The 14,079-nt window shown below is 46.3% G+C and overlaps 1 protein-coding gene and 1 non-coding gene across 13 annotated transcripts in view; one reads left to right on the forward strand and one right to left on the reverse strand.

Moving 5' to 3' along the window:
* Positions 1-14,079, forward strand: part of inpp4b (inositol polyphosphate-4-phosphatase type II B) — a 213,152-nt gene that overhangs the window by 101,724 nt on the left and 97,349 nt on the right. The gene's annotated exons all lie outside the window — the stretch shown is intronic.
* trnaa-agc (transfer RNA alanine (anticodon AGC)) lies at positions 11,312-11,385 on the reverse strand. Its single transcript has one exon. It is a non-coding gene; the product is annotated as a tRNA-Ala (tRNA).

Consider the following 14,079-nt stretch of genomic DNA (forward strand, 5'->3'; position numbering starts at 1 on the left):
TGGACTGGGGACAGCAAGGAGCCATCATGCCAGGTAGTCCTGAGGCATGGTCCTAGGGCTCAGGTCCTCCGAGAGAGAGAGAGAAAGAAAGAGAGAATTAGAGAGAGCATACTTAAATTCACACAGGACACCGGATAAGACAGGAGAAGTACTCCAGATAAAACAGACTGACCCTAGCCCCCCGACACATAAACTACTGCAGCATAAATACTGGAGGCTGAGACAGGAGGGGTCAGGAGACACTGTGGCCCCATCCGATGATACCCCCGGACAGGGCCAAACAGGCAGGATATAACCCCACCCACTTTGCCAAAGCACAGCCCCCACACCACTAGAGGAATACCTTCAACCACAAACTTACCATCCTGAGACAAGGCCGAGTATAGCCCACAAAGATCTCCGCCACGGCACAACCCAAGGGGTGTGCCAACCCAGACAGGAATATCACGTCAGTGACTCAACCCACTCAAGTGACACACCCCTCCTAGGGACGGCATGGAAGGGCACCAGTAAGCCAGTGACTCAGCCCCTGTAATAGGGTTAGAGGCAGAGAATCCCAGTGGAGAGAGGGGAACCGGCCAGGCAGAGACAGCAAGGGCGGTTCGTTGCTCCAGAGCCTTTCCGTTCACCTTCACACTCCTGGGCCAGACTACACTCAATCATATGACCTACTGAAGAGATGAGTCTTCAGTAAAGACTTAAAGGTTGAGACCGAGTCTGCGTCTCTCACATGGGTAGGCAGACCATTCCATAAAAATGGAGCTCTATAGGAGAAAGCCCTGCCTCCAGCTGTTTGCTTAGAAATTCTAGGGACAATTAGGAGGCCTGCGTCTTGTGACCGTAGCATACGTGTAGGTATGTACGGCAGGACCAAATCGGAAAGATAGGTAGGAGCAAGCCCATGTAATGCTTTGTAGGTTAGCAGTAAAACCTTGAAATCAGCCCTTGCCTTAACAGGAAGCCAGTGTAGGGAGGCTAGCACTGGAGTAATATGATAAAAAAATGTGGTTCTAGTCAGGATTCTAGCAGCCGTATTCAGCACTAACTGAAGTTTATTTAGTGCTTTATCAGGGTAGCCGGAAAGTAGAGCTTTGCAGTAGTCTAACCTAGAAGTAACAAAAGCATGGATTAATTTTTCTGCATCATTTTGGACAGAAAGTTTCAGATTTTTGCAATGTTACGTAGATGGAAAAAAGCTGTCCTTGAAACAGTCTTGATATGTTCGTCAAAAGAGAGATCAGGGTCCAGAGTAACGCCGAGGTCCTTCACAGTTTTATTTGAGACGACTGTACAACCATCAAGATGAATTGTCAGATCCAACAGAAGATCTCTTTGTTTCTTGGGACCTAGAACAAGCATCTCTGTATTGTCCGAGTTTAAAAGTAGAAGGTCCTGGACAAAATGCACTTTCTGTTGTGTTTCCAGTGCAGAACTGTGTGCTAATGTAGCTCTCAATGCAACACTGTAAACTCTGTGCAGACAAAACACTGGAAATTGTCCATTGAACATGGTTTTCAGTCAAGGACTAGGTTTAATCGGTGTCCGGGAAACTGGCCTCGTGTCTTTACACCTTACCCGCAGCTGCATTACAGGAAGTCTTGGACATATTTAACATGGCTGTGACTCACACTCTCACTCTCACACACCCTCTCTATCTTCTCTCTCTCACTCTCTCTTTCTTTCTCTTTCTCTTTCTCTTTCTCTTTCTCTTTCTCTCTCTCTCTCTCTCTCTCTAAGAGGGGATGGCACCCTGTGACCCAGTTTAGCGTTTTTAAATTTGATGGTGATGGGAAATGATAGTGTGTGTGCTTGCATGCGTGTGTGTGTGTGTTCAGAGAGGAATCTCTAGTGAGGCTAGGCTACATTATCACAGGCCAATGCCTCCCTCCATGTCTTGACTGCCTGTCTTATTCATACAATCCTATTGGATAACACCCACCAGTCTATTCCTCCATTAATAACACCACTATCATCTCACCAGTTCACTGACCCAGCACCATTCACTATCATCTCACCAGTTCACTGACCCAGCACCATTCACTATCATCTCACCAGTTCACTGACCCAGCACCATTCACTATCATCTCACCAGTTCACTGTCCCAGCACCATTCACTATCATCTCACCAGTTCACTGTCCCAGCACCATTCACTATCATCTCACCAGTTCACTGTCCCAGCACCATTCACTATCATCTCACCAGTTCACTGACCCAGCACCATTCACTATCATCTCACCAGTTCACTGTCCCAGCACCATTCACTATCATCTCACCAGTTCACTGTCCCAGCACCATTCACTATCATCTCACCAGTTCACTGTCCCAGCACCATTCACTATCATCTCACCAGTTCACTGTCCCAGCACCATTCACTATCATCTCACCAGTTCACTGACCCAGCACCATTCACTATCATCTCACCAGTTCACTGTCCCAGCACCATTCACTATCATCTCACCAGTTCACTAACCCAGCACCATTCACTATCATCTCACCAGTTCACTGTCCCAGCACCATTCACTATCATCTCACCAGTTCACTGTCCCAGCACCATTCACTATCATCTCACCAGTTCACTGACCCAGCACCATTCACTATCATCTCACCAGTTCACTGTCCCAGCACCATTCACTATCATCTCACCAGTTCACTGTCCCAGCACCATTCACCATCATCTCACCAGTTCACTGTCCCAGCACCATTCACTATCATCTCACCAGTTCACTGTCCCAGCACCATTCACTATCATCTCACCAGTTCACTGACCCAGCACCATTCACTATCATCTCACCAGTTCACTGACCCAGCACCATTCACTATCATCTCACCAGTTCACTGACCCAGCACCATTCACTATCATCTCACCAGTTCACTGACCCAGCACCATTCACTATCATCTCACCAGTTCACTGACCCAGCACCATTCACTATCATCTCACCAGTTCACTGACCCAGCACCATTCACTATCATCTCACCAGTTCACTGACCCAGCACCATTCACTATCATCTCACCAGTTCACTGACCCAGCACCATTCACTATAATCTCACCAGTTCCCTGTCCCAGCACCATTCACTATCATCTCACCAGTTCCCTGTCCCAGCACCATTCACCATCATCTGTCACATCGGCCAGGCTTATCCCCAGATGCCCATGCCTTACTATCCCCCCTCTGACTGGAAGCTGGTTTATCTGAACAGGGTAGAGAAGGCTGAAGATGAACTGATCTGCTGAAATACAGCTCCAAGCTTAAAAGCTGACGTTGTTGCCGGTAATGTCTGGTCAGGACCTGCCTTACAACAGGCCTACAAACCCTCGGTCCAGCCTTTCTCAGCCTATTGCGGACAGTCTGAGCACTGATGGAGGGATTGTGCGTTCCTAGTGTAACTCGGGCAGTTGTTGTTGCCATCCTGTACCTGTCCCGCAGGTGTGATGTTAAGATGTACCAATCCTGTGCAGGTGTTGTTACACGTGGTCTGCCACTGCGAGGACGATCAGCTGTCCGTCCTGTCTCCCTGTAGCGCTGTCTTAGGCGTCTCACAGTACGGACATTGCAATGTATTGCCCTGGCCACATTTGCAGTCCTCATGCCTCCTTGCAGCATGCCTAAGGCACGTTCACACAGATGAGCAGGGACACTAGGCATCTTTCTTTTGGTGTTATTCAGTCAGTAGAAAGGCCTCATTAGTGTCCTAAGTTTTCAGAACTGTGACCTTAATTGCCTACCGTCTGTAAGCTGTTAGTGTCTTAACGACCGTTCCATGTTCATTAATTGTTTATGGTTCATTGAACAAGCATGGGAAACGGTGTTTAAACCCTTTACAATGAAGATCTGTGAAGTTATTTGGATTTTTAGAAATTCTTTTTGAACGACAGGGTTCTGAAAAAGGGATGTTCCTTTTTTTGCTGAGTTTTTTACCCATCTTAATCTTTTCTTTTTATTGGCCAGTCTGAGATATGGCTTTTTCTTCGCAACTCTGCCTAGAAGGCCAGCATCCCGGAGTCACCTCTTCACTGTTGACGTTGAGACTGGTGTTTTGCTGGTACTGTTTAATGAAGCTGCCAGTTGAGGACTTGTGAGGTGTCTGTTTCTCAAACTAGACACTCTAATGTACTTGTCCTCTTGCTCAGTTGTGCACCGGGGCCTCCCACTCCTCTTTCTATTCTGGTTAGAGCCAATTTGCGCTGTTCTGTGAAGGGAGTAGTACACAGTGTTGTATGAGATCTTCAGTTTCTTGGCCATTTCTCGCCTTCATTTCTCAGAACAAGAATAGACTGACGAGTTTCAGAAGAAAGTTCTTTGTTTCTGGCCATTTTGAGCCTGTAATCGAACCCACAAATGCTGATGTTCCAAATACTCAATTGTCTAAAGAAGGCCAGTTTTATTGCTTCTTTAATCAGCACAACAGTTTTCAGCTGTGCTAACATAATTGCAAAATGGTTTTCTAATGATCAATTAGCCTTTTAAAATGATAAACTTGGATTAGTTAACACAACGTGTCATTGGAACACCGGAGTGATAGTTGCTGATAATGGGCCTCTGTACGCCTATGTAGATAACTCTGCCGTTTCCAGCTACAATAGTCATTTACAACATTAACAATGTCTACACTGTATTTCTGATCAATTTCATGTTATTTTAAATAGACAAAGAAATGTGATTTTCTTTAAAAAAACAAGGACATTTCTAAGTGACCCCAAACTTTTGAACGGTAGTGTATATATTCTGACAACCCTTGTGGGAGTCCCTTTGCTCTCTTTCTTTCTCTCCATCTCTCTGTCCCCCCTCCCTCTCTTTCTCTCTCTCTCTCTCCCTCCTATCTCTCCCCTGCTCTCTCACTCCCCCTCTCCTTCTCTTCCCTTCCCCCCCTCCTTTCCTCCCTCTCTCTCTCTCTCTGTCAAATGATATGACACACCAGCAGTGTTGAACACAGATTGGGGCTTCTGTCCTCTACAGTCATTAGCAAAAAGAGACAACACACAAACAAACATTTAGTTAGGAATAATGGAAGGAAAGGGAATAATTACAGTTGTACAATACCAGATGAAATGCCTTTATTTATTCCTTTCTGGTTAATTTGATCTATTTGTCACCAGTGGATAGTGTGTGTAGTGTTTATAACACTGTAGGACAGAGCGGTGGCAGGGTGGCTATTGGGAAGACGTTTATCTGTCGTTTGCACATGGGGAGGACTATTTTGACTATGAAGCTGCCTGTTACTTCCTGTGTGTGGAATTGTCCAATAAAGTATGTTTAATGCTGCAGGAATGGGTTTGGAAGTCAGACACACACACACACACACACACACACACACACACACACACACACACACACACACACACACACACACACACACACACACACACACACACACACACACATTTAGATATACACATGCAAGCGCATATACACATACACACACACAGCATTACATTTGTTTTGAAATGCACATATGGTCTCCACATTTCTCCCATCATTACCCAAAATGCACGTCTGTGCTGTTTCACTGCATAATCTAGAAGATTCCCTCAAGGCTAGGAGGCCCATGGATTGAATATGAAAATAATGACCTAGACCAGAGATCCACCAAGGCACCAAATATGTCCATGCCAGATAAAATGAATCGCTTTCAGGCTGACACACACACACACATACATTCACACACACACACTTGGGCTGAAATCCTGCTTTAATTACCGTTCATAAATAATCTGGGCTTTTCAAAAGTTGTTTAAAAAGAACATTCTGGATAATCCGGAACATTCTAGTAGTGCCCAGAAACTCAACACGCATATTGAGTAAGGTAATAGGTTTCATATAGAGTGAAGAAATAAGAAAATGGAGAGTTTTATATAGTGAGCCAAAAAGACATAGGTGTATGTCCAAAAAGTATGTAGCTAGCAAGTTTACTTGTTCGCGACAGTAGTTGCCTTGGTAACCAAACAGACTTGCTAGATTAGTTTACCAAACCATCAGTCCAAGCTTGCTATTATGAAAATCGAATTCAACAATGCCAATAATGTTTTCAATTCGACTTGAATTGAAAAATTAACTATAGCCATTGAATTCTAACATGCAAATATACTGTGGGTTATAGGGAAATAATGCACGCTCTGGAATGCCCTTCAAGCCAATTAGAAACAAGTATTCAACAATGCCATGGTATAAATCTCGGTAGACATGGGACAAAAGGGGTTTAGAATGTAGGGGGACCCACCTGGGCCAAGTCCTGGTCTATTTGATGAGTGGGTTATAATGAGGACAACATGAAGGAGGGATCAAATGAGGATGTCTCGATGCCATTGGGGTCTCTTTCTTTCTTCTCCGCTTTGGAAGAGATTGTGGCCCTCCATCATTCCATCACTCTGTAGAGGAGACGACGGGAGACCTGCATTCTCCACTCCTCTCCCGATACATCCCCACACCCAGGAAGGAAAGGGGGGGGGTCATGTATAATATCCTGCCTTTATCCACTTGAATCTGTTTCTGACTAAAGCCCATAAAGAGCTAAGTCATTTAATAGAGAAAGAGGTTCTGTCGTGGAGCCTCAGTCCCTGATCCACCTCCTCACTCACCCCTAAACTGGTGAAGGTATCAGGGAGAGAGAGTGTTGACACTGAGCCCCCATCCTATCAGGGAGAGAGAGTGTTGACACTGAGCCCCCGTCCTATCAGGAAGAGAGCGTTGACACTGAGCCCCCGTCCGATCACGGAGGGCGCCGCTCGCCCCCGTCCTATCAGGAGAGGATGACACTGGGCCCGTCTATCAGGGAGGAGGGAGTCACCTGCAGCCCCCGTCCTATCAGGGAGAGAGAGTGTTGACACTGAGCCCCCCGCCCGTCAGGGAGAGAGAGTGTTGACACTGAGCCCCCGTCCTATCAGGGAGAGAGAGTGTTGACACTGAGCTCCTGTCCTATCAGGGAGAGAAGTGTCCACATTGAGCCCCCATCCTATCAGGGAGAAAAGTGTCCACATTGAGCCCCCACCCCATCAGGGAGAGAGAGTGTTGACACTGAGCCCCCGCTGATTCAGGGAGAGAGAGCTGTCACATTCAGCTCCCTCATCCTGATCAGGACAGAGAGCTGTCCACACTGAGCCCCCGCTCATCAGGCAGAATAGAGTGTTGACACTGAGCCCCCTTATCAGGCAGATAAAGTGTCAGACCTCAGCCCCCTTGATCAGGGGACAGAGAGTGTCGACACCTCAGCTCCCTATCAGGGAGAGAGAGTGTTGACACTGAGCCCCCATCCTATCAGGGAGAGAGAGTGTTGACACTGAGCCCCCGTCCTATCAGGGAGAGAGAGTGTTGACACTGAGCCCCCGTCCTATCAGGGAGAGAGAGTGTTGACATTGAGCCCCCATCCTATCAGGGAGAGAGAGTGTTGACATTGAGCCCCCATCCTATCAGGGAGAGAGAGTGTTGACACTGAGCCCCCGTCCTATCAGGGAGAGAGAGTGTTGACATTGAGCCCCCATCCTATCAGGGAGAGAGAGTGTTGACATTGAGCCCCCGTCCTATCAGGGAGAGAGAGTGTTGACACTGAGCCCCCGTCCAGCCCAACAGTGTCTGATATCAGAGCTGTAGGCTGCATGACATGCAGCTCACCCGAGCTGCTCCACCACCACAACCACCTCCTGGCTCTTGATTTCAGCCCGTCCCTGTTCCTCTTAGCTCCGCTCTTCCCTCCACAGCCTCCCTTGATCTCGCACCTGGTTGTTGAATCATCTAGACCACGTTGACAAAGTGCATAATGGTATTTTGATTCGTTCGTTTGCTAGGCACATTGGCCCCTTGACTCTGATCTCCACACGGACAGAGGAAGTGGTAGAGGAAAGCATCGGAGCCATGTTTGGCATCCCACGTTGTTGATTATACTTCTGCATATGCTTTAAACATAGAAATATAATTAGTAGAATGGTAAAAGCCCCATCAGACCACGCGTACTGATGAATGGGGATGGCAGGTCTAGTAATTCTATTATATGGCTTCGACCAGGGCTGATGCTGCTAACTTTGTGGGAAACAGAGGTTGACATGAAGACTATAGCCTTTAAAGCTACTGTTTTAAAAGGTTTCAAACAAACAATGACTTACTAGGTCTGTTGTTAATGTTTGGTCAGTCATGTGTACGGATGGTGTAACAGCTTTGACATGCAACTCCCATTGGCTTAAAGGGCAACTCCGCCACTTTTCAACCTCATATTCATTATCTCCAGCACCATACCAGTGTCTACATGTGAAAACGCTGCGTTTCTATGATCTGTGGTTAAAAAGAGAAAACTCCTAAAAATGCTTCTCTGTGACATCACGAGGTGCGATTTAAAAGTAAGAAAAACAGCAACGTTTCTGGCCAGTGGGCATCACTGCCAATCTCATTGAAATTATTTGGGATGTCATCGGGTAGAACTTTTTAACTTTTCCCCTACAAAATGTAGAAATGCACCGTTTTTACACTGGTGTTGAGCTGGAGATAATGAAAATGAAGTTGAAAAGTGTTGGAAATACCCTTTAGCGCCAAGGTCATATTGACACAGTGCAGAGATAGTTATGAGCCACACACACACTCGGGGAGAGGAAAGCACATTGCTGCAGTGCAGTTGTGATGAGCCCTCTGGTTGAAGGGAGTTCAACTCAGCGTTCTGTCTCTCTAAGTCACTTTAACTATCTAAAATGTGTCTGACGTTTTGGCATGAATAAGGCCTTAACATTTGGATGACAGTGGTTTGAAAAGGTCTTAGCTGGCAGAAGATAGACGGAGAGGGCAGCCTCGTGGCGGAGGAGAGAATGAGAGGGCAAGTGTTTCTATGATTACATGAGTCGTAAAGTTGAATTAATGCCCCCTGGAATTTTGGTTTGTTTGTTTTGTTTGTGTGTGCATAATGTGTACTTGTTGGTTAGGCAATATTATAAACTGGGTGGTTCGAGCCCTCAATGCTGATTGGCTGACAGGCGTGGTATATCCAACTGTATACCACGGGTATGACGAAACATTTATTTTTACTGTTATAATTACATTGGTAACCAGTTTATAATAGCAATAAGGAACCTCGGGGGTTTGTTGTATATGGCAAATATACCACGACTAAGGGCAGTATCCAGGCACTCCACGTTGCGTCGGGCTTAAGAACAGCCCTTAGCCATGGTATATTGGCCATATACCACACCTCCTCAGGCCTTATTGCTTAAATATACACTGAGTGAACAAAACATTAAGAACACCTGCTCTTTCCATGTGAATCCAGGTGAAATCTATGATCCATTATTGAAGGATTTTTAAGCCTTGAGACAAATGAGATATGGATTGTGTATGTGTGTCGTTGGGCAAGACAAGATTTAAGTGCCTTTGAACGGGGTATGGTAGTAGGCATTTTTCACGCTCAGTTTCCTGTCTGTATCAAGAATGGTCCACCACCAAAAGGACATCCAGCCAACTTGACACACTTGTGGGAAGCATTGGAGTCAACATGGGCCAGCATCCCTGTGGAACCCTTTCAACACCTTGTAGAGTCCATAACCCGACGAATTGAGTCTGTTCTGAGAGCAAAATGGAGTGCAACTCAATATTAAGTGTTCCTAATGTTTTGTACACTCAGTGTCGGGACAGCTGTACAAACAAGTGGTTTTGAAGTGTTTGAACTTGTGGTTTGTCTGCACCTGGGTGCCTTTTTGCAGCACTGCAGGCTTTGTGATACAGTCCCTTACGTATGGTGTCACCGTAGACATCAAAGTCATATTTTGTCAAAAAAATGACTATGAAATGATACATTCCTTTTTTCTTGTCTTTCTGTTTCTCTTAATTTTTTCTGTCTCTGTCACTCTCTCTCTATCTGTCTCTCTCTCTCTCGCTCTCTCTTGCTCTCTCTTTCTGACGCTCTCTCTCTCTCTGACGCTCTCTCTCTCTCTGACGCTCTCTCTCTCTCTCTGTCGTTCTCTCTCTCTCTCTGTCGCTCTCTCTCTCTCTCTGTCGCTCTCTCTCTCTGTCGCTCTCTCTCTCTGTCGCTCTCTCTCTCTCTCTGTCTCTCTCTCTCTCTCTCTCGCTCTCTCTCTCTCTCTGTCGCTCTGTCTCTCTCTGTCGCTCTCTGTCTGTCTCTGTGTCTCTCTCTCTATGTATCTATCTGTAATTGTGTAATCAGTGACGCTGCTCATTCCAATCGGGTCAAATCTTAGTGGGAAGCCTTCCTCCGAATCGAATGATTACTCAGAATCTAATCCCGGCGACTTTCCAGACCTTGAGAGGGAAGCCAGGCGGAATGCAAACGGTTCCTCCTGTCGATACCAATGACCTGCACCAGCAGCCTTCAACAGTGTGTGTGTGCCTTAAATCCTCTCTCTCTCCAAGGGGTGTACGAGGAAGCTACGTGCTCCTGCTCTTTAAAAGCCTAGCTTTGATTTCAGAGTCAAAGGTGACCTTTTGAGACCACGCTCTCCAGAATGACTTTGCTCTTCTTGGTGAGGCTTAAGTTGACAAACAAAAGGTGCAATGGGTCCAAAAGATGTCTCATAAAGCTTACTTCCTTTTAGATTGCTTGAATTCTTTTCTCTGCATCGGGCATAGCGTACACAGATGTTTCGGCTTTGCAGCCTTCTTCAGTGTGAAGCTTAAATTGGACCATGAAGTATATTAAATGTGCTTTAGAGAGGCGTGCGTGACCTTTGCAAACGTACAGTACTTTTTTTTGTTTATTATACAACGAGTGGGTCTAATCCTGAATGCCGATTGGTTTAAACCGCATTCCAGCTGATATCTATGACATTAAAATGACTTTTCACTCTGTCCCACGTTTTTAATACAGGCTCCAGACGGCCTCTATGGGTAATGATAGTGGACCCGACACTCTTGCTTCTCTGAAACGTCTGTGTTTAGTATAGTGTCTGCATGAAGACACAAGCGATATTGAGTATACAATGCAAGCCAAGCACACACACACACACACACACACACACACACACTGCAAACCTATACAAATGGAAAGTGCTTGATTAGTCACTTGCAAAGTTATGATTCTTCATTTCAAAATGGCTAGTCTAGACACCAAGCCCTCCTTGAAGTGAGGCCATTGAAAGCAGTTATTATTACAAGCTTTTGAAGACTGTGGGTTTGAAAAATGGTTTTGATTGTGTCCTCAAAAATTGGTCAGTATCCCATGGACCCTGTCGTAACCAGAGCACCACATCTGTATTAGAAGTATCATCTTGCCACAAGTAGCATTCTGTTATTATCCTACACATAGCCTAGACAGTTGGGCTTCATTTTAGCAGACGCTCTTATCCAGAGCGACTTACAGTAGTGAGCGCATACATTTTCAAATTGGTCCCCCGCGGGAATCGAACCCACAACCCTGGCGTTGCTTGCGCCATGCTCTACCAACTGAGCCACAGGGGACTAGACTGTAGCGCTAAACGGCAGCGGAAGAAATGGCTGCAGTTTTACCTGCGCCTAACCAATTGTACTATTATGTGTTTTTTGTCGCATTATTTGTAACTTATTTTGTACATAATGTTTCTGCCACCGTATCTTACGGCAAAAAAGAGCTTCTGGATGTCAGGACATTGATCTCTCACCTCGGATTAGACAAAGATTCTTTCTTCAACAAGCAGGACGCACGGGATATACTGCTAACACCTGACAAGGCCAACATCCCCATTATTGGCAAGAGAAAGAGACGCAGGTACAGAGGACACAGGGATGGGTGCCTCGTAAGGATCCGCATAAGGCGAGTGGGAAAGCGGCCGTTACCGTCAATATTACTCGCCAACGTACAATCATTGGACAATAAATTAGACAAGGTACGATCACGAATATCCTACTAACGGGACATCAAAAACTGTAACTTCAGCTAGCAGGATATACTCTGAACAGGCTAGATAGAACAGCACACTCCGGTAAGACGAGGGGGGCGGTCTGTGCATATTTGTAAACAACAGCTGGTGCACGAAATCTAAGGAAATCTCTAGATTTTGCTCGCCTGAAGTAGAGTATTTTATGATAAACTGTAGACCACACTATTTACCAAGAGTTTTCATCTATACTTTTCGTGGCTGTTTATTTACCACTATAGACCGATGCTGGCGCTAAGACCGCACTCAGTCAGCTGTATAAGGAAATAAGCAAACAGGAAACCGCTCACCCAGAGGCGGCGCTCCTAGTGGCCGGAGACTTTAATGCAGGGAAACTTAAATCAGTTTTACCTAACATGTTAAATGCGCAACCAGAGGGAAAAGAATTCTAGATCACCTGTACTCCACACACAGAGATGCGTTCTGACCACAATTCTATCCTCCTGATTCCTGCTTACAAGCAAAAATGAAAGCAGGAAGCACCAGTGACTCGGTCTAAAAAAGTGGTCAGATGAAGCAGATGCTATCACAGACTGGAACATGTTCCGGGACTCTTCCGATTGCATTGAGGAGTACACCACATCAGTCACTGGCTTTATCAATAAGTGCATCGAGGACGTTGTCCCCACAGTGACTGTACGTACTTACCCCAACCAGAAGCCATGGATTACAGGCAACATTTGCAATGAGCTAAAGGGTAGTGCTGCCACTTTCAAGGTGCGGGATTCTAACATGGAAGCTTATAATAAATCCTGCTATGCCCTGCGACGAACCATCAAACAGGCAAAGCGCCAATACAGGGCTAAGATTGAATCTTACTACACCGGCTCCAACGCTCGTCTTATGTTTTCAGGGCTTGCAAATTAGTACAGACTACAAAGGGAAGCACAGCTGCAAGCTGCCCAGTGACACGAGCCTACCAGATGAGCTAAATCACTTCTATGCTCGCTTTGAGGCATGCAACACTGAAGCATGCATGAGAACATCAGCTGTTACGGACGACTGTGTGACCACGCTCTCTGTAGCCAACGTGAGTAAGACCTTTAAACAGGTCAATATTCACAAGGCCACGGGGCCAGACGGATTACCAGGACGTGTGCCCCGGGCATGTGCTGACCAACTGGCAGGTGTCTTCACTGACATATTCAACATGTCCCTGATTGAGTCTGTAATACCAACATGTTTCAAGCAGACCAACATAGTCCCTGTGCCCAAGAACACAAAGGCAACCTGCCTAAATGACTACCGACCCGTAGCACTCACGTCCGTAGCCATGAAGTGCTTTGAAAGGCTGGTAATGGCTCACATCAACACCATTATCCCAGAAACCCTAGACCCACTCCAATTTGCATACCGCCCAAACAGATCCACAGATGATGCAATCTCTATTGCACTCCACACTGCCCTTTCGCACCTGGACAAAAGGAAAACCTATGTGAGAATGATATTCATTGACTACAGCTCAGCGTTCAACACCATAGTACCCTAAAAGCTCATCACTAAGCTAAGGATCCTGGGACTAAACACCTCCCTCTGCAACTGGATCCTGGACTTCCTGACGGGTCGCCCCCAGGTGGTGAGGGTAGGTAGCAACACATCTGCCACGCTAATTCTCAACATTGGAGCCCCTCTGGGGTGCGTGCTCAGTCCCCTCCTGTGCTCCCTGTTCACCCACGACTGCGTGGCCAGGCACGACTCCAACACCATCATTAAGTTTGCAGATGACACAACAGTGCTAGGCATGATCATTGACAACGATGAGACAGCCTATAGGGAGGTGGTGCCAGAATAACAACCTATCCCGCAACGTAACCAAGACTAAGGAGATGATTGTGGATTACAGGAAAAGGAAGACCGAGCACGCCCCCATTCTCATCGACGGGGCTGTAGTGGAGCAGGTTGAGAGCTTCATGTTCCTTGGTATCCACATCACCAACAAACTAGAATGGTCTAAACACACCAAGACAGTCGTGAAGAGGGCACAACAAAGCCTATTCCCCCTCAGGAAACTAAAAAGATTTGCATGGGTCCTCAGATCCTCAAAAGGTTCTACAGCTGCATCATCGAGAGCATCCTGACTGGTTGCATCACTGCCTGGTACGGCAACTGCTTGGCCTCCGACCGCAAGGCACTACAGAGGGTAGTGCGTACAGCCCAGTACATCACTGGGGCCTCTATACCAGAGGAAGGCCCTAAAAATCGTTAAAGACTCCAGCCATCCTAGTCATAGACTGTTCCCT

The sequence above is a fragment of the Salvelinus alpinus genome, chromosome 6 (genome assembly GCF_045679555.1).
Source record: "Salvelinus alpinus chromosome 6, SLU_Salpinus.1, whole genome shotgun sequence".
NCBI classification, from domain to species: Eukaryota; Metazoa; Chordata; class Actinopteri; order Salmoniformes; family Salmonidae; genus Salvelinus; species Salvelinus alpinus.